Source organism: Calonectris borealis, chromosome 1, assembly GCF_964195595.1.
Source record: "Calonectris borealis chromosome 1, bCalBor7.hap1.2, whole genome shotgun sequence".
NCBI classification, from domain to species: Eukaryota; Metazoa; Chordata; class Aves; order Procellariiformes; family Procellariidae; genus Calonectris; species Calonectris borealis.
This window is the reverse complement of record NC_134312.1, coordinates 155,989,055-156,009,150: the sequence shown is the minus strand read 5'-3', so window position 1 is coordinate 156,009,150 and position 20,096 is coordinate 155,989,055.

Here is a 20,096-nt window from a genome sequence, read left to right as displayed (position 1 = left end):
TGAATCACTGCAACTGTTGCTTAGAGCCAAATATAAAATTATTTTACTCTTATTATTGCGGGGATTTTGTTTGAAAAGTGTCTTACAGTTATTAATAATCTTTTACAAGGTGCATGCTTTTCATATTTATTAGCAATTTTTACCAACATACTGTTTTTTGTGAACTCTTTCTAGCTGCTGTGAGACTACTACAGCCAGGTTTGGCCACTGTAGACCAAACTCTTTTTCTACCTGGACATGAGAGCACAAGGTCTGTTTTCTTGAAGTTTCATGGAAGACCAGCATTGTGTGCTGCCCATTTGTTCCCACATTGGATAGTCAAACCTTTATAAATGTAACCAAATGTCTAAAGAGGTTACTGGGACAGCAAGGCTCTCAGGAAAGTTTGTGGGCACTTGAAGGAGGAAAGCACTAGTGACTAGCACAGAGGCCAGCAGCTTGCCATGTGCTATGCAAAAACCTGCATTTCTTTCTTCAAACTAGAGCCTAAACAGGCTCAGAGGCATCGGCCACGTGCCACCCGTCATCTTATGGGCACCGCCTTTCCCCCTCTGGAAAAGTCCAGTTGCTGCTGGACTGAGAATATGTGAGAGCTTGGAATTGAGGGCTACTGACTTTCTTAAGTGCCAGAACTTCAATTGCCAATCTCTAGCTGTTACAATTTGTCCACTTCGCACTGTGGGCACCAGGGCTAAAATTACTGAATCTGAGTTAGCACCTCTAGGATATTTGAAATTCTCTCTCGTTACCTTTGTCCTGGAACAGTTGTTTAATTATATCTATGAACACCACTTTAAAACATGCCCTGAACATGCTATGCTATAAAGAATACAGGAACATAAAAGTTCTTATAAGGAAAAAATAGACACAAGCCATATTTATTCTTCTGTAGCAGATTTCACACCTTTAAACATTTCTTCATGAGACTGTTTAAAAATTGCTGGTATAAGGGAATAAAGTGCTGGAAAATAATTTTACAAGGCTGAACCTACATGGTAAAATTGTATCATTATTTTAAAAGTTATAATATTACAAAATTAAGAATCTGTCTATTTTTAAATCTAATTTCTAATTTAGTATTTTTAAAGGATATGTTTATTTGCTTTAATACAGCATATTAATTTTTCACACAATTAGGGCAAATTCTAATGATGATTAATATTCACATAATACTAACCTAGGCTAAAGGTGGATTTGATTTACTAATAAGTGTTCTTACTCTTTTCACTTATATTTACATAGATACAGATATTACAGATAAACCGTTATCTATTATAGTAGCTGGCTGTGTAAGCAATTGTGTCATATATATCATGTCCAGTTTTCAACTGAAAGAGACATTTCTTTTATCTTCAGTGTTCACCTGAAGGGCATGTTAATCTTGAAAGCAGTTTATTATATTAAGCTGACAAACAACTTTTGCTTTAAAGGAAAGGAAACAAGGTCAGAAACTTATAAAAAATGCGTGTGTTCCTGGTTCCTATTATTCAAGATTTGTTGAAAATTATTAACTATTATTCTTGCAAATAAGGTTCCCACTAAGATAAAGTAGTCCATTAAATGATGCTAAAACGATATGCTTGGTTAGCTACTTCTGAAACATATCTGTACAATTTAAACTAAATTTGACATCTTTACTTGCCTTGAATACTACTGACTAACCTTACATAAATATTAAGACATAGTACAAGGACAACAGCTCAGCCTCCTTCACTGTCATGCAGGCTTAGAACCATATCAGTCTTTCAAGTATCCTCGATAACCTATAAACAATTCTTCTTCACAATTCTCATTGCACCGAAGGTGAAAGATGAATTATTATTCCTGCCAGGGCAGGAATGGTAGCAAGATTTTTGAAATGATGTTATGAACATTCTTCACTTGATTGGAAATGACTGAGAGATTGGTTGATTCAAACCAACTTCTTGTGCTGAATTTTATGTGATGAATAGTTCTGTGGCTGCAGTAGGACAATGCTGACAGAATAATAACTGCAGACATTTCAATATATGTATAACTACGCACAGTTAAATTGTGATCAATATATCTTGTTTATTTCTTGGCAAGAACACAGTCTTACTAGATATGATTAGTGTCTAATCTACTTCCCACACTATAGCATACATACAAGAAACTTCGGTAGCAAGCTGGGAAGACGGGAAAAAAAAATTAGACTGATGGCTGAACAACAAATGAAAACTTTTGAGAATTTCAATGTGAATCTGAAAGAAAAGTATTAAATGCAAGTATGAATGAGATATCCTTGTGAAAACTATGTTTCTTTACACTATTTGCATACGTGTTTGAATCAAAGTGCAGGCACTGCTGGTCTGGCTGGCTCAGGAAGGCATTCACACCTTTTGATTAACTCAGGGAAGGTTATTCACACAACCAGTTGATCCACTCAACTGACACAGATATTTATGCAAAACAAAGGCCATTCTGCATCCCATTTGTGCTGAGATAAATTCAGCTTTCTCTACAACAGCTGTGGTCACTCCCTATATTATTCTTTTCAGTTCCATGTCTCACCTTTTGACTTTTGTAAACTGCCCGCAACCTTTCAAAGGCAGATAAACAGCATCATTCCTCTTTTCTGTATGTGAACTGCATGAATGGACAACACTGTTCCAGCACTGAATCTTAAGGGGTTTGGACAGGGTTTGGAGTTAAGCATGCACAAATACCATTTCCTCAGGGATCATGTATGTATGCCACTCTGGTACAGGAGAGAAGCCTGCAAGACACCTGTGTTATCACCATTACCATCACTCGAGCTTGCCCTCTTTCTCCATCAGTTCTCACTCTGAAAGGCTCCTCAGTTCAAGTCCATCGCTGAAATTCCTCTGTAAATTTTGGATTTCTATGGTATTGTCTGTAAAGCTCAAGTGTGTTCTGTACTCTGTGCCAGGTTGCACCCAGCAACCACTTTGTCCTAATTAATTATGTTTCAAATGGTGCTGACCTTAACATGTTTGAAATCACCAGTGGGGTTTTTTTGTTTGGTGTTTTTTTTTTTTTTTTTTTTTTTACAAGACAAGTCTTAACATGGAAAACAAACATTTTATCAGGAAATCCAAATGTGCGCGTGTGGTCTGGAGATCCCAGATATGTCTGCTTGTCCTTACCGTTGTATGGGTTTGAATCCTCACCAGCAAAGGAAGCCTTCTTAATATGCCAAACAGGTTCAGCTGAGATGGAAAGCTGGCTTCTTAAATCAACCCTTTTAATGCTGATGTGGAATATTGAGCACTGAATCCCATGGGAGCAAGTGAAACCAATTCCACAAGATTTGTTGCTTATCACTTCCCAAATAGAGTTTAAGATTTAGGTTTGATTTAGTAAGACACAACTGTATTGGGAGTACCTGTCCCAAGGCAAAGCTTTTCTATGTACCTTATTGCTGCAGCTGTGGTCAGCAAAGACATGTAAGTTAGAGCCCTCTGTTCAAAAAATAAAATATTCAGACTTCAGCAAGTTATTTTCCCTCGGTTTTAGAACTTTCCAGAATATTTTTATTTAGAAACATGTTTAAATTGGTGGCCTTCAGGACGGGCTGTACTTTGCACTTATTAACTGTATCTTCTGGGGTAGAAAGGACCGATAAGAACAGGCATTTGGGAATTTGGTGGGAATTTGGTGGGAATTTGGAGTACCCTTCCATATTTTTTTTTTCAAGATGAGGAGAAGCTGCTATTGCATTTCTTATAAGATGCATTTGTTATTCACAGTTAGAGGACTAAAGATCAAAAAATGTGCTAAAACTTTTGGAGATCAGTGCCACCCCCAGCATGTTTTTCTTGGGCTACAGTGCTATACCTTCACCCACTTGATATCTACTGTGGGGAATGCCCTTTTGAAAGTGGGTATCTATTTTGAGAGAATAGCCATGGTTACAAAAGCAGGCCCTAAATTTTGCATTCAGCACAGCAAAATAGTCTTCCTTCAACAGGAGAGACGTGCAGTGACCCTCCTCCTGGAATACCACGTAGTCTTGTAGTTCAAACACTTTAAAAAAAAACAGATTAGGTACGTCCAAAGGTGTCAAGCTATGGGGAGCCTGTACCTCAAATTACTCACTTGCATATACACACACTGCAACTACATGAATTGTGCCAAAAAGAAAATTTCCTCTCCCTTTTGTCTACATTGAGACAAAGACTCAGCTTTATGAAATGGGGAAACCTACTGTGAAGTTCTGAATCAGGGGTGTAGGTTTTTGTATAAGAAGTACTGAACCCTTTTACAGAAATCCTTGGCTCTTTACACAGTGAAGAACAAGTGCCTTGCTCAGACATCTGAAAGCACTTCTCTCTCTCCCGCTGCTTTGAAAGCCTAGGCACCTTACCTTGACTTAGCTTGTTATGGCAAAGGGGCTTACCTTCAGTGCATTGCCATACCCGTTTCAGAGGCCCAGAATATGCCCGCAGATTCTGGTCTTTAACATTTTCCCTCAGACAGCTTTCACACTGAATTTTCTGTCTCTGTCAACATTACAATCTTCATTATCCATCTGAACTCCTACAGTTTCTTTGACTCTATACAGGCTTCTCCTTCTGCTTAATTCAGTATCTTTAGCATTTGTCTTATACTCCCTGCTTTTAATTTTGAGGCACTTGGTGCTAAGAGATAAGCCTGTGGCAGATGTAATTATCCAGCAGGGTATTAGTCACTTGTTACTGCCACCTACCTGCCTTTGTCATACCAGAGTGTTTTGGCTGGGAAGGGAGAGCTTGGAAAGCCTTTCACCTTCCTTACAATTATTTCTTCATAATAAATAGCTGTGCGGAAAAATCAGAAGTTAAACCTTAAACCCGAGACTCATCAGTCCTGTAAATCAATAGATCTGACTCGCAGAACCTACCCCATGCTTTATCTCTATTGCTGGCATCACCATGTTGACTTTTTAAACTGAAAGAACAAATCTAATCAACCAGTTTGTCCTTAGGCTTCTACTGTTTCCTTCAGGCCCGTACCTTCAGCTGGAACCGGACACATCTTTCAGAAAGTCATCCATCTTGATGTTAAAGCTTCAAAAACTGGAGTATAACTGAAGTATAACCTTACTTACCTTTACTGTGTACTGCTTGTAATATTTTTGCATCTACTTTCCTAGTTTCAGTTCGCAGCTCTTTAGGAGACTTGTTATCATACTGCTGTAGGTAAAACTCACATTGCACTTGGACAAACAGATGATGCATCTGAGAACTGCTAGCTCTCTTCCATCCAGGGTAATGGACTGGGACAGATGGGTAAGCAAGCAGATGAACGACCCCAGATCATAAGGATTCTAGGCAACACTGTACAGAGGCTTCCAAATAACTCGGTAGCCTCCGTTCACAATAATCACTGAATCACTGGCTGGACCTGAAATTACTCTCACAGTGGCTTCCTTGCATCAGGCTTCTGGTTTCACACAGGTTTACTAGTTCAGATGCAGCACTGTGTCTGTGTTGGCTCCATCCATTTTCCTCATTCTGCACCAGAAATGGAAAATCCTTTTACCGAGACTGCTGGAAAGTGATTCTGCAGAATTTCTCTCAGATACCTGTGACTTTATTCACCCTCCCCCTGCCCCGCCCATGCTGGACCTGCACTGGCTTTATGCAGCATCACTCTGGTGGCTCTGTGTCACTTTGCCCAGAGCTGCCAGTAACGGGGGTCTGGGCTGGGTTTGCATGCAGCGGTTCAGGAGCTCCTGAATGGCACTACATTTACTGACTCAAGATCCAAACTGTGCAAAAGTGACTACTTCTGGGCACATATAGCCAGACACATACAGCACTGCGCTTGAGTTTAGAAGCCCAGCTCACAGAAATTGGCTCTGCACTGAGTTAGCTCACTGTCTTCGCAACGATTAATGGAGTGATTAATCAGCAACCGGATAAACCACCCACAGATAATTCACAGTTGATTATAGTTTCTTTTATCTGACTGTGCTCCAGGATTGAAATTTTATGTAATGCACAAGCCAAGAGTGTTTCAGCTAAATTCCTAGTGGGTATTTGCAATCAAGACACCACAACAGAGCTTGATACAAATGTTAACTTTTGCCCAAGGGAGTAAGGGAATGATAGGGTTATTGTAGGTCAGTATAAAAGGAACGGATGTCAGAGTAACAGCCCAGCTTCAGCCAAAGCTGACACTGAAATGTCTGTTCAGTGAAGGGAAATTTTGCCCTTTTGGGGACTGCAATTTACAGAGGTTTGGTCTGGAGTCGTTTGGTTTTAAAAATGAGTCTCCAAGGTGGAAGAAAACAAAAATGCTTCTCTGCTTTGCAACGGAAGCTCATTGCCTGAGGAAAAACCTTGCAGTTGTACAAAACCAATGGCACATAAGGATGGAGATGGCTTATAAAGAACCTTTGCTGTCAGGTGCCCCTGAAACTCTTACTATTTGGTACCCTGACATTAACTCAAATAAGGTCCCATGGGTCCCATCTTTGCCATGTTTGAGCAGAACTGGTAGCCAAAAAATTATTTTGACAATTATCAAAATCTTAATTAGATGTTTCTGTGAGAAGAAAAATTACTTTCTTAAATTAACTGTTGGTTTTGTGTATTTGCAAATGATTATATGGACTCCAAGAAGATGGCTCAGTTAAAGACCATGCTGTGCTAAAGTAACATCACAAGGGGAACAACCTTTAGACATATCGTATTAATGTAGTAAATTAAGGGCAAAAGGCTTTTAGAGACTGAAAACTAACCTACAAAAATTCACAGAAGGACTTAGGTTTGCAGCAGTGTCTTTGAGCTTCTTGACAACTATCTTTATTGCTTTATGACTTTTGTAGGCATCTGAAATGCCATGGTAACTATAATTTTATGGATAAACTTACCCTAAATATCTGCTGCTAACTTCACCCTGAATCAACTGCAACCTGGAAGCTGGTAGACATCTCTCTGATTCTAATTACTCATTAATCATACTGCCCCTCATCTCACTGCTGGGCTTCAGTCTGGAAGATGCTGTCAGAATTCACCTACCCAATGGAAAACAGAGTAGCTGTGCAGGGGATGTTGCTGCTGATCACAGAATCTCACACCGCGTGTGGAGAACCCGTGTTCATACCCATACAAAACTAGGTCCGACAATGGAAGTGGGTATCTCAGTCCCTCTTTTTCACATGGGTCCCCATGACAGGAATTCATGGTCCTGTGAAGGTTCCCTCCCAAGAGGGAGAGAAAGATCTGAATCTGTCTGAAGTTGTCATATTCTGGATGCAGAATACATATAAAGTGAAAATGGAGATATGTGATGAGTCCATCCCCAAACACCACAAGAAGGTATCTTTTCTGCTCAGGATCCGTGCAGTTTCCTTTGTGAGTAGCCTCATCTTGTTGGCTGGATGCATCACGTGTCCACATATATTGGTTCAGGGATATTGCTGTAGGAACATCTAGTCTCTAGACCCAGTAAGTTTTGGATTAGACCCAAGTGAGCTTTGGGCAAGGTTGAGGCATAGCTCCACATGGGCAGAAACTGCACTCTCGGGCCTCCAGTGGACTCTGCAGCAGAGACTCTGGAGATTCAGCTCACCCCAGTCTCAGGCAGCAACGGAAAGAGGATTATCAGAATTACCATTTTGCTTTTACCTACTTAAATTCCATTTACATCTTGTTCTAAAGTGCTTCATGTCTGTCTTTTGTAAAAGGCTGTGGGATTAAAAGACTGTGGATTTATGGATGAAAACCGCTCTGTAAGAGTTAGGCTATCTGAGTTATTTTTGGTAACATGTCTGTGGCTTGTCCATAACTGTTCCCCAAGATGTTAGTGCTGTAGTCATATAGCAGAGAAACAGGAAGCTTTAAAAATAAAGAAGTAATAAATACTCAATTTTCTAATCTACAAGCTTTCAACACATTATAGCAGCGATTTTCTTGCCCATTCTACTCATGTTCTTATTAACTAAGCAGCAGTCTTTCTTGGAAGTAAATATTTTATTTTAATAGCACATACTACCACCTGCTGTAAGCAACTGAAATTGCCTTTGCAGTTTTAGAGCTTTTAAAGCTGCATAAGGTAGTCAGCCTTGGATTTAAAATACAGCTAGATTGTTGACATCTCTCTCTGATGCTAATTAAATTATCTATTCATCCCAATATTTTCTGACCGTAGAAGTTTCTTAATTATATATGATTTGTAATAGCTGGAGCTTGACTGTCTCTAAGATGCATGGAAATTTAGGACACAGTTCTGTTATAGATATGAAATTGATAGCACATTATTTCAATAATAATTATGAAGATTAACCATTTCCAAATACAGAAAATTCAGTTAAGAAATTAACAATTCCTCCAAGGTGAGTAGAAGTTTTTTAATAAATGAAGCCATGAGGGATCAAAAATTCAGAATATAAATTATTAAAATATTTATTGTTTTACTCAGTTGCCCATTCGACTCAAAGGAAAGCCAATAAATGTTCAGGAAATCAATCACATTTCTTCATGATTTGTTAGAATAAGAATACTGTAGGGGCAAGGGACACATTCTATATGGCTATTTTAATGTGTGTCTCTGTTTTCTTCCTGGTATGTTTGTCTGCCTCCAATTAAGAAGCTGAATTATGTGTAAACTCTTTTCTCAAATCCTCAGCAGGCATAAATCCATGGAAGTGCTATCAAGTCAGTGGCTTAGGCTGCTTGTCACAATCTGGAAAATGGTTTCTTATGTCTGCTCAAGATTTTGGAGGGGAAAAAAGGGATTAAGTCTAGGGCAGAAGAGAAAGAAGGCAGAAAGAAGTTTATGTTGTACCAATAAGTATGCATGTGTATATGTAGTACTTACTACTACATTAGAAAGTACAAGCACAAAAGAAGCTAATAAGAAAAGCCGAGCACATTGTCCTGTAGCAAATGCAGTTTCTGTTCTAGCTTCTACAGGTTGCTTTTCATCGAGAACAATCCCAGTCATCCTGTCCCTGCTGCCAGTCTTTCTAGCACGTGGCTGTCTTGCAGCGTGTAGAATTTTTTCTCTTCTCTACCCAGGGAGCCTAACGCCACACCAGCCACGGGCTGCCAGGCGGTGATGCAGAGCAGAGTCATCCCCTCCCTGAGCTGAACCTGGCTGTAGCCTTATTCTGCTCTGCTCTCTGGAACTGTAGAAACCCCCTTCTGGTGTTTCCACAGTGTAGCCTGCGGTGCGGCAGGAGCTACCAGAGCCACGGCAGCTCTCTCTAGACTCCCTTCTCCTCCTGCCCATAGCAGCAGCACCCCTCCAAGAGTGAAGCCCATCAAGGAAAACTCTTTCCAGAGAGCTGGTATGTTTGGTGACATATTCGCATCTGAAGACTGGTGGGAACAGAGGAGTCTGTGCAGTGTAGACCCAGCTACTTTCTCCCATCCTGCTGGCCTTGCAGCACACGTTTCACTCAGGCTGATGCAGGCCAGGCAGCGGGGAAATGGGTCTCCCGCTCCAAGGATGGTGTGAGCACACCCACAAGGGAAATTTGGTTTTAGCAATAGTGCTAAAGCTGCATGCTTTCCTACTCCCTCATCTCATCACCTAGGCAGCCTCACACTGCAGGACTAGGACACCAGTTCCCTCACAAGCCCATGCAGGTATCCTGTTAGGGTGTTACTCCTGTTAGAGTATAACTAAGGCACAACTAGCATTTGGCCAAAAACACTGAAAGGCTTGCCCACCCCACTGCAACCTACCGCTCAGGCCATTGAGTGCTTTTTCAATACTTACCCATGCTAACGACAGGAATCATAGTTCTAATTGCTATTATTAATAGCAACAACAATAAAAGTAACAAATTATTCCTTTTCCTTGTTATATATTTAGTTTTTATGATCACCTGTCTTGTCGCTCTACCTTTTCTTTTCCTTACCAAATCAATTTGCTCCCACTGTTTTACCAACTAAGCCCACCAAAATTACTCCTCTCACTCTTTTCTCCCTTTGTCCAGGTTGACATTTAAGGCAGCCTCCGGACACTTTTTTCCTGGAGGTTTCAGGTGCCATTTCAGGCATAGCCTCTCCAAAACTGAATGCCTCCTCTTTTTTCTCCTAATATCTCTGTTCTGTTTTTCTTACTTTTTCCCCCCACTATATTTATAGACTTAAAATCTTTCAGTCATAACCATTATCTTGCTAGACTTGATTGATTTCCTCACAGTTTAGCGTCTCTCAAAGCTCCCCTTTTCTACCTGTTACGATGTCAAAACATTTTGCCACATGTTCGTGCATCGCTTTCAAAAGCCCCACTGCCTTCCTCCTTACAGCAGAGCTTCCCAAGCCTCTTTGTCTGAGCACCACCGCCAGCAGCAGTAGTGCCGGCAGGTGTCATCCCTGGAAAGGTGGTGGAACACACCTCGCTTGCGGCTTCTCCATCCTGAACGCTGCAGAAAACTCTACGTGCTGCCTGGGATCCACTGCACCAGGAAATCCGGAGCTCTCTCCTTCTGTTTGTTGGTGAATGGGGAAAGGAAAGGCTATTTCGGTTGGCTTTATTTGCATATCCTCATTAGTCAGAATTCCTTCAGTGTCACGCTGTGAGTCACCCTTCAGTCAGAATTAGCTTAATAAACTGAAGTAGGGAAAGATTCAAGAAAGACTATGTGCACAGAGGCTGCTGGGGCTCTCCAGGTGATTTGTGCTCCTTGTAACCCTCTGAGATACTTCTGTCAATAAGACTTTTCTGTGAGAGAAGAAATTATGGGTGAAAACTTTAGGCTATCAAATTGAGCTAAGGAAACTTCTTTGCAGGATAAGATGTAATGGAGCTGCTGGCCATGCCTCCCTTCCCTAGCTATTAATGGCAATAATTCTTACCTCAGCTTTCTGATGTCCTTTTTGTGCAGTCTTTCTCCATTTCATTATTGATCTGTCTCTTCCCAGTCTGTTGGTTATACTGGTTTTGTCCCTAAATTAATTTCCTTTCTTTCACTCACTCCGTCCTCCATATCCATCTTTAAAATACACGTTTTCCAATGATCCTTCTTTTATCTTAAACACGAATCCTAATAGTATCTGTTCCCTTAACATCTGTCCCATATTTTGACCACCTTAAGCTGGGAATAGACCACGTGTTGTTCCAGGATGCACAATGCTAGAAACTGCACTGTACTAGGAACAAATAGGACAATTAATTATTCTTTTTTTTTTTTAGCATGAAAAAGAGAAGAGAAGAGAAGAGAAGAGGAAAAAGAAAAGAAAAGAAAAGAAAAGAAAAGAAAAGAAAAGAAAAGAAAAGAAAAGAAAAGAAAAGAAAAGAAAAGAGAAAAAAAGAAAAGAAAAAAGAAAAGAAAAGAAAAAATAAAAGAAAAGAAAAGAAAAGAAAAGAAAAGAAAAGAGAAAAAAGAAAAGAAAAGAAAAGAAAAAAGAAAAGAAAAGATAAAAGAGAAAAGAAAAAAGAAAAAAGAAAAGAAAAGAAAGAAAAGAAAAGAAAGAAAAGAAAAGAAAAAAGAAAAAAGAAAAGAAAAGAAAAGAAAAGAAAAGAAAAGAAAAGAAAAGAAAAGAAAAGAAAAGAAAAGAAAAGAAAAGAAAAGAAAAGAAAAGAAAAGAACAGAACTGTAAAACAATGGCCCAGAAATCCCAACATGTTCTTTGGATGATGAAAGTTAAGCAAACCTCAGTTCTGCTTTAGTGATAGCCTCTGTCTTACTCCAAAAAATCTCTGCCTCTCTGGAGAGATGCCATACCTCATTTTGAAGCATTTTCCTTCTCTTTCTACTCTTTTTGTAGGTGTCTTATAATTCATGAAGCACCTTTATGTTGGTGCCTCATAAATTAAATATTTTAATATTTATGGGTACATGTGTTTGACAACACCGCAGCGGCAGTATATCTTCTTTTAAAGCAAGTATACCTTCAGACAAATGCATATGCAAGATTAGTCAAAAGAATCTCTCTTAGTAACATTCTCTCTGTCCAAATCTTTTTATTTTTCCTTTTATTTTGCATTGGTTTAGTCAAAACGGAGTGGAGAATAGATCACCTGCATTTCAGTTTTATTGCTTTTGTTTCTATTGTGCTGAACTCTGCAGGTTCTCTCCAAAAATGCTGTCTGACAAGGAAATTGTTTCCACACTGTTTTGTGCTTTCACCTGCAAGAATCTGCCAGCCAAATCCACCAAAAATTGACTTTGCTCTAAACTAAACAAAATAGTTTGATCACAGGTAGTGTAAAACAGTATCATTCAATCAAAGTCAATGGCTGTACCAGGTTGACTTTCGTAAGTTAAACGCTTGGCTCAAAATGTTGCTTGTGTGTAAAGATGTCCAGAATAATCTGTGCGTATCACATGTGGAAACTAAATTTTAAATTTTAATCCAGTCCTACACACTCTTAAACAGATGCCTTTTAAAAATTAATTTAAAAATATATGCATCAGTAGAACTGCTTCCACGCTTAAAATTAACCACACGTTTAAGCAGTTGGCAGGATGAGAGCCACAAAAATGCTACAAGCCAAAGCACTGAATTCCTTTACCTTTTTTGATAGCCTCTGATCTTTCATTTACTAGAAGGATGACACATGAATTAAATTGTTTGCTCTCGATGCACTAACTGACATGGGGGTTTTTGCTTGTGTTGATTTGACTTAGCATAAACAGCAAATGCGTTTTCAGCAATGAAAGAGCAATATATCTTCAGGCTCTCTGAAAAGTGAAAAACAGAAAAGGTCGATTATTAGCAGATGCGCTGCTTCTTCACTGATGATACCATCAGAATAAAAGTGATGCTCTTCTCAAAAGTCAGTATTTTAATACAAACCAATGTCCTTCTAATTTAAAAGAAATGCTTATACAGATATACACAACCATAAAGACGATGTGTATCTAGATATGTTTCTCTTACTTTTTTGATTTTCCTTTTATTAAAATGTCATTTCTATAAACACGGTAATTTGGTAATTTGGTTTACCGTATGACAGTAAGGTCAATTTAAATTTTAACTCTTGATTTATATCACAGATATTCTGCAATTCTTTCTACACATTAGTAATAGTCAGATGTGGATTGTCTCTGAATATCTCTTGGAAACTCTGAGTATCTCCAATTCTTCTCTCAGTATTTATACAGCCATGAGGAAACAAAATTATACACAGGTGCATATAGAAAAAGGATTGCTTTTTCTGTTTTGACTATTAAGGAGGCATGACCCAGTAAGCAAGGACGTGGGTGTGCCTGAGAGGTCACCTACCTCCAGGGCTTAGACACAGGACTCCAGGCTATCCAGGGGCATTTCCATCTAGTTAAAATCTCCAGCTGGGACCTCTTCTGTAGAAGGATACCTGTTTTATATATGTGTGTGTGTGTACATTCATATATAAAAAGCTAATATGTATATACAAAGCTACATATTATCTATGCACAATGACAATTTAATCCATTATCAATTAGAAGAAGGTCTAAACTTGAATCCTTTTGTGAAGGATTGTTTACACATTCTGCATTAAGCTGTTACTGGATAAAATGTATAAACAGCTCTTGAAGCAGAGTCAGCAACACAGAGCTCCTGCACGGCTTCCACAGGCAAGGTGAGGAATGCCCACAGTAGCCCGTGGCCTCCAGCCTGCTCGCCTGGGGTTCCTCTGGAAAGCCGGCACCAGTGAGCCTGTAGCTTCTCAACCACAGGATATTCAACACAGGTCGCCCACACCCTGCATGATAACGTTTGTTATAACAACACCAGGGTCACTTTAAAGAAACAATGAATTTCGTTGCATGTCAGCTGGACCCACACCAGTAGGCTTGCTGTGAAGTGCTAACGGGGTTGAACCCTTGCAGAGAGATGGATGGAGTAGTTGTGGATTATCATCAGCCTTCATCACCAACAATGCTCAGAGCTGTGAAAACTGAGATGCTGCTCTCCACATTCAGTAGCAGGAGACAAAATGCTTTTTAAGATAAGGTACCAAGGAACTTACAAAGCTTTAGTAGCTTTTGGTAGCAATTAAACAGGTCTTCCAGGATTGCAGTGCTAATTAGAAGTCCCTAAACTCTGCCTAAGGTGAGCTTGTAATAGTTAAACCCCATTTTGCAACGTTAACAAAATGAGGATAACAGTGTGCTCATACGTCAAAGGACTTAGAAAACATGAATTATATAAGGTGCAAATTTCCATACCATTAGAACTACTACAAATTTGGAGTTAAAGGCCAGCCTGTACAAGCTGACGGGTGTCTCTCAAACATGTATTTTCTGATTAAATGTTTCACTCCTGTAGTTCATACCTTGGTCTTGTTCACTGCTGCACTTGGGAATGCTGATTGATGACTCAAGAACCGTGGATTCAATACTTCATTCATTTAATCTTTACAGATCTTAGGTAATCATTATAATTTCAAAAATATAAAGATTAGTAGCTTTGCTTTATTTTTGTGCTCAGGCAGTTAAAGTTATGTTGCTCTGGCGGATTTTGTGCAGTTATACGTCAGCTGAATTTTCAGGTACAAATTTATTCCCTAAGCTGATTTATCAGAAGACTTTAAATGTCAACTCAGTATTCATAAGGAATCTTTTGTCTGCATTAAGAGCCTGCTGCTGTCAGTGATATTGGGTTACCGAGCACAAGAACAGCCAGCCAAAAAAAAACCCCAAAGTCATTGCTTGATTTGATTGTTATTTATTTTTAAGTACTTTCATTCAACTCTGATTGCTGTAGAATTTGTCTGCTTTATGAGTGTCTTTGAAAGGAGACATTGATGTTTTACACTGTCTTAAGTGCTTACAATCATCACTGTTAATGAACATGGACTCATTAATGTCTAAATCATTCACAGCACAAGGGTGTTTCTTTCCCTCTTGAGTTTGCTTTTCCCGGGACAATTAATTTTTGTGTTAGCTACTACATCTGTTTCCAATACTATCCAGGAATTTTAGTTTATCCTTTGGATCACAACACTAAGTTTTGCACAGTAAAGTTGGCATTTTTAAATCAGAAGAGTTTTTAGAACCCCCCTCTATCCATAGAAATACACATTTTTATTTTTACTTTTTAAATTCTTAAATCTGTGACCTATAGCCCTTTTAACTATTCTTTAAATGAAAGCTTCCATTATTAGTATAAATAACATTATACTGTGAACCATGGAGAAAACAGATATACATCTTGAGCACAGGACTATTAAAACTGACAGCATGACACTGTGACATTATCAAATCATGTAGGAACAAGGTAAAGAAGGAATGATACCATCATACCTGCTCTTACCTTAATTTTGGATCCTGAAGAACAATGTTTTTTAAAAAAATGCTTTTCAGTGACATATCATTGTGAGCATTTCAGAAAAAGCACAGCAATGCCAAATACTTGGGCTGAACCCAAGCCCTAAAGTTTCTAATGAAGAAACTGCATTGTCCTGAGAAAAATGAATACTCTGAAATCGCATCACCAACAAAAATATAAAATTAATAGCTTTCCTATATGGTTGGACAGTGCAGCACCCCTTCATCCTGCACAATACCCAGTAACTCCTGTGAAGCACTGGAATACCACCTAAACCAAACCATAATTGAATCATATGATTTTGATGGGGATATCTGTTGATGATCAAATCACCCTTCCTGTGCTGTGGGCTTGGCAATTATTTGGTTTATGGAAATAAAAGCAACAATCTGTGGAACAGTTTTCGGTCTATCAGTCTCTTTTCCTCATCTTTGGTTCTTTCTGTCCAGGTAGAAATGATATGGGTACTCCCCTTTTATCTGGATTTGAATTCACTGGATATTCATAAAAAGGATGTGATAGCATTGCATTTTTAGTATCTTTCTTACTAAATAAAAATGACAAACAGCGCCAGGTTACAGCAGACCGTAACATAGCGGGAGTCTGCTAGGTTCTGAGAGTCTGCATAAAGCAAGCAAATAGAAATGATACAGCATTTGCACGAGGGGTGCACATCAGGATGCATCACGCACTGCAGCAGTGCTGGACACACGTAGCTCTCTAAGCAACAGAACCAGATGAGAGTGGTTTCAAAGAGTTTTGTGGATTACTGATTAGATACTTCGATGCCTAATGAAGTAGGAGATTTTCCTGGGGCTGGGCGTTCGTAGTTCCCTCTTCACACGAGCGCTAAGCAGCAGAGTGGAGCAGGGGAGGCGGTGTCGCAACCAAAGAAACTTGTTTCCATATTGCTGCGCCTTGGGTGGACTGACTTTATGAGAAGATGAGAAAACTGGGGGGAGTTCTTTCGGCATCTGAAATATTTTTATCATTTCTTCTTTCCAGGACGGGTTCACAGACCCTTTCTCTCATAGAAGCCATTAATGCCTTCGCTTCTACTCAGGCACCTACCGTACTGGAGCTTGGGCAGAGGAGCGGGCAGAGAGAGGGATATCACTATTCCTTTGTGAGATCTGGTTAGAACTGGCTGGTTGGTTCAGAAGTCGTAAGATATGAATAGACACAGACACAGGCTTTCACACTTTGATTGCTCAATGCTCATTCTTCTCAGGCAACTTGATTAAAAATGTGAAGGGAGGCAGAGGGCACAAGTAAATCATCTGCTTTCTGTATGAAGAGGTCTGACTCTTAACAAGTTGCAGCTCCCTTCAATTTGCCTCTGATTTCTCACTTTATGGTTAACATAAAATTCTCCCAGTGAGGGAAGAAAAGAAAAAAGCAAGTCCCTGGAAACCTGATTTTACTACACACAGCACTTACTGCATGTAGGTTTTCTCTGAATTTATTCCAAAAATGTGGTTGCCTTTCAAGTCCTATTAAATATATCTATATGTTTTATAAATGTCGCCCCTTTTTATCTCCTTCTTTTCCTCCCTCCTTGTAGGATTTCTGCTGTCTGTGTTTCAAGAATCCAAGGCTTAGCTCTGGTAGGGAAACCTGGCTCAAACTTCTGAGGAAATTGCTAAGTTATGAGAAAGAGCTGTGACAACATCTGTAGCGTGGAGCCGTGCGAGATAAGAAAGGTAAAATTGCTGGTGGAGGTAGGATTATTGAAACTGGGACTGTTAGTAGCTCAAGGATTCAGGCGGAAAAATGCCAACATGGAAAAGAAAAAACCCTAAAAGAAGAACAGGGAGGTGGAGGTGAGCAACTCGGGAAGAGCTGAGATCCAGGGAGCAGCAGAGGCCAACCTTTGTGACTTTACCTGACTCAGGATCCTCCTGACCCCACCTCGTTACTGACTCCCGCCTGGCTAGCAAGGAGTCTCTGAGTGCCATATGGGAAGGGGTAAAGATTGAGCACACTAATGTTTAGCCTAGTTCTTTATTAGGAAGCTATCTTCTGTATGGGCCAAGCAATGAGTAACTGCTACGTACTTTAAAGCTGTATATATTAAGCTGTCGTAGTCTCTTTGCAAATAGTTAAAGGTGTCCAAAGCGATCCAAACATCAGCTGGTGACATCAAACAGGTAATGACTTAGTCATGCTGAGTTTCTGTGGATGCCACCAAAAACAAAACAGGCCAAAAGCAACTGGTTGCAGAGCTTGAACGGGGAGAGATTTTTGAGGTATAGTTTCTAAAAGGAAAGGTGTTAAATGACCTGTACTATCTATTGCATGGTGCAGCTTTTGAAATCTGGCTGTTGAAGGGGAAATTCTAATTGTGACTGCTCAGCAGTGGTCATTTGTGATCGAGGAATGATCTGGCATGGAGGGCAAGAAGGCCCGACTGCAAGAAGAGGTTAAACTGGCTGGAAGCCGGAATGCCAGAGACAGAATGACTCCTTGCAAAGGAGTGAAGTTTCCTTTGGTGATAAGAAACGAAACAGCCTCAGCATTGTCTTGTAGACCATCGTGGAATGGGAGCACTCAGGGGCCCAAGCTCAGAGGACACCTTTGGGCAGCAGAGCTGGGCTGAGGGATGGACCCACGTCCGGGCTGAGGTGCCGCATGCAACTGCTCTCGGGACTGGTGCTGGTGCAAGTGTATATAAGGAATCTGCTTGTGCCGCATCTTTGCAGACTCCATGTAGAACCCCGTATTGCGGTAGGACTCTGCCCAATGCATTGTTCATTAAATTTTTCTTTTATATTTAAGCACAAACGTGTGTTTAATTCACCTCGAGGAGTACCATAAAAATTCCCCAACACTGTATATGTTCCCTTTTCAGACTGGACCACTGTACCTTTTAACATTTCCTGATCAGTCAGAAGCAATATGGTAGCTGACGGGTAAGCTATTGTCCCAAACGGAAACTCTGAGCTGACAGTTGGGAAACTTACACATGTCTTCCACCAGCAGAAGAGCTGTGACGTGTGAAGTCTCTCTCCTCTACCTGAGAACTTTGCTGGAAATACAGTCTTCCTTGGATCAGCCCCAGCCCTCTCACTAGATCCTGTGGGCCAGTGGCTAGGATTACTTGTCTGGATTACTGTCTCAGTTCCTATCATGATTTTTCCTTTTATATAAAGACTCCATGATGTAAAACAAATAAACAGCTTTGAGAGCAGGGACTGAAACTTCCCATGGCAAGTACTTCATCCATGAAGCCAGGTTATAAAGCCATTTTAAAACCTGGACGTTAACCAGTCCTTTTCAAAGAATACTTTATGTTCACCCAATAGGACTGGCATACCGAAGCTCTGTGCCAGTCTTGCCTTAGATATCTAAATTGGGGGGGGAGGGGAAGTAAATTTCTTCTAGTTGATGAGATTTTTCTTTGCCTTTAACAGCATTCTACCCAGTTTGTGGGGTTTCTAGCGAGAGGGCCCTTTTGGTATAACAGTCCATTTGTCAGAGTACCTACCCAGGCAGTAGGATGGTTTGGGTTCCGTACAATACAACTGCATGGCCCTCCCATTCCTGGGGAATACTCAGGTAACAGACTGTAAATAAAGTGGGTGAAATATATAGAAGCGTGAAAGCTCTATTAACTGATCTCCCAAAGCTTGGATCCATGCAGGATTATAAAAGTTGTGGGGCAAGAGATGCGAAAAGCCAAAGGGAATCAGACTTCACTTTGATGAACTTCTTTGGGACAGATCAAAACAGGGTTTCTACTTCTGGCTTCCTGGGGCATGAGTATATGTTGACCATTTTATTAGGAAGCAGTCCTGGGAAGAGGACCCACTTTATCTTAGAAAGTGTTCACAGAGTGCTAAGTTTACAGCTCCAGTGAACAGGCTGAACACCCAAATCAGCAACTGCATGATGATACCATTGAAGTGCTTGACTTTTTTGTACAAGTAACGGGAAACAGATGGACCTGTTTTCTCTCTGCAGCTCTCCACAGGCTGTTCAGCGAACTTAAGCAGTTCTGCTAAACAGCCTGATCACCATTTGAAGCTAGACACATATAACAACGGGTCAACATTTAAGTTAGAAGGATATATTGGCAGAAATTATTTCTTCCTTGAGATGGTCTTGAAACTGCTCACAGTACGTTCATGGATATAACACAATCTAGCCTGTTATCCTTCAACACGAAAATTATTTCACACCATTTTCAGCACACACTGCTTAATGCCAGTGAGTGAACTCCTTTTTTGCATTTAACTAACTTCCAAGTCATCCTGCCAAATATATGTTAATTGAAACAGCCTGTCTCCCTCTTTCAACAGTGTTTAAGACCAGACCTAGCACAGGATTCTGCAGGGTGCAACCCCACCTAAAAGGAGTAAGTAGAGGATAAAAGAGGGAGAGGGGGTGGAAAAAAAGGTTAGGCTGACTAACAATGCAACGACCGTTTCTGCTTGAATACTTACAATCCAAGTTATCTATGCTGGCCACCTGCCTAACTACGTGGTTCCTGCCAGTGTTTCATTGCTCATGCTGATCCTTGGGGAACTGTTATTGTATGAATGCTGCTAAATGATTTTAATTTTTATTTTAATTCTTGTTAGCTTTTAATATAATTGTAAAAGATAATTTGTGATTTGTCGTTGTCTGATTGCTAAAACCTCTGTGAGATAATAAATAAATATTAAAATTCCCTATGGGAATTTTGGAATTTAGTCAAAGGCCAGGCAGCTGTGGATGAAAGCTTACGGAACAGCAGCAAAGCCCTGCCACTGCCCTTGCTGGACATTCACGCTGATCGCTTTGGTTGCATGCACGTAGCATTCTTCATCCCCCCTCTAGGCTTCTGGGTACTTGTTCTGTTTTGACATTACCTATAATTGCATGGCCAACAGTAAACACTTAGAAATCTTCCCATGAGCTCAAATTCCCACA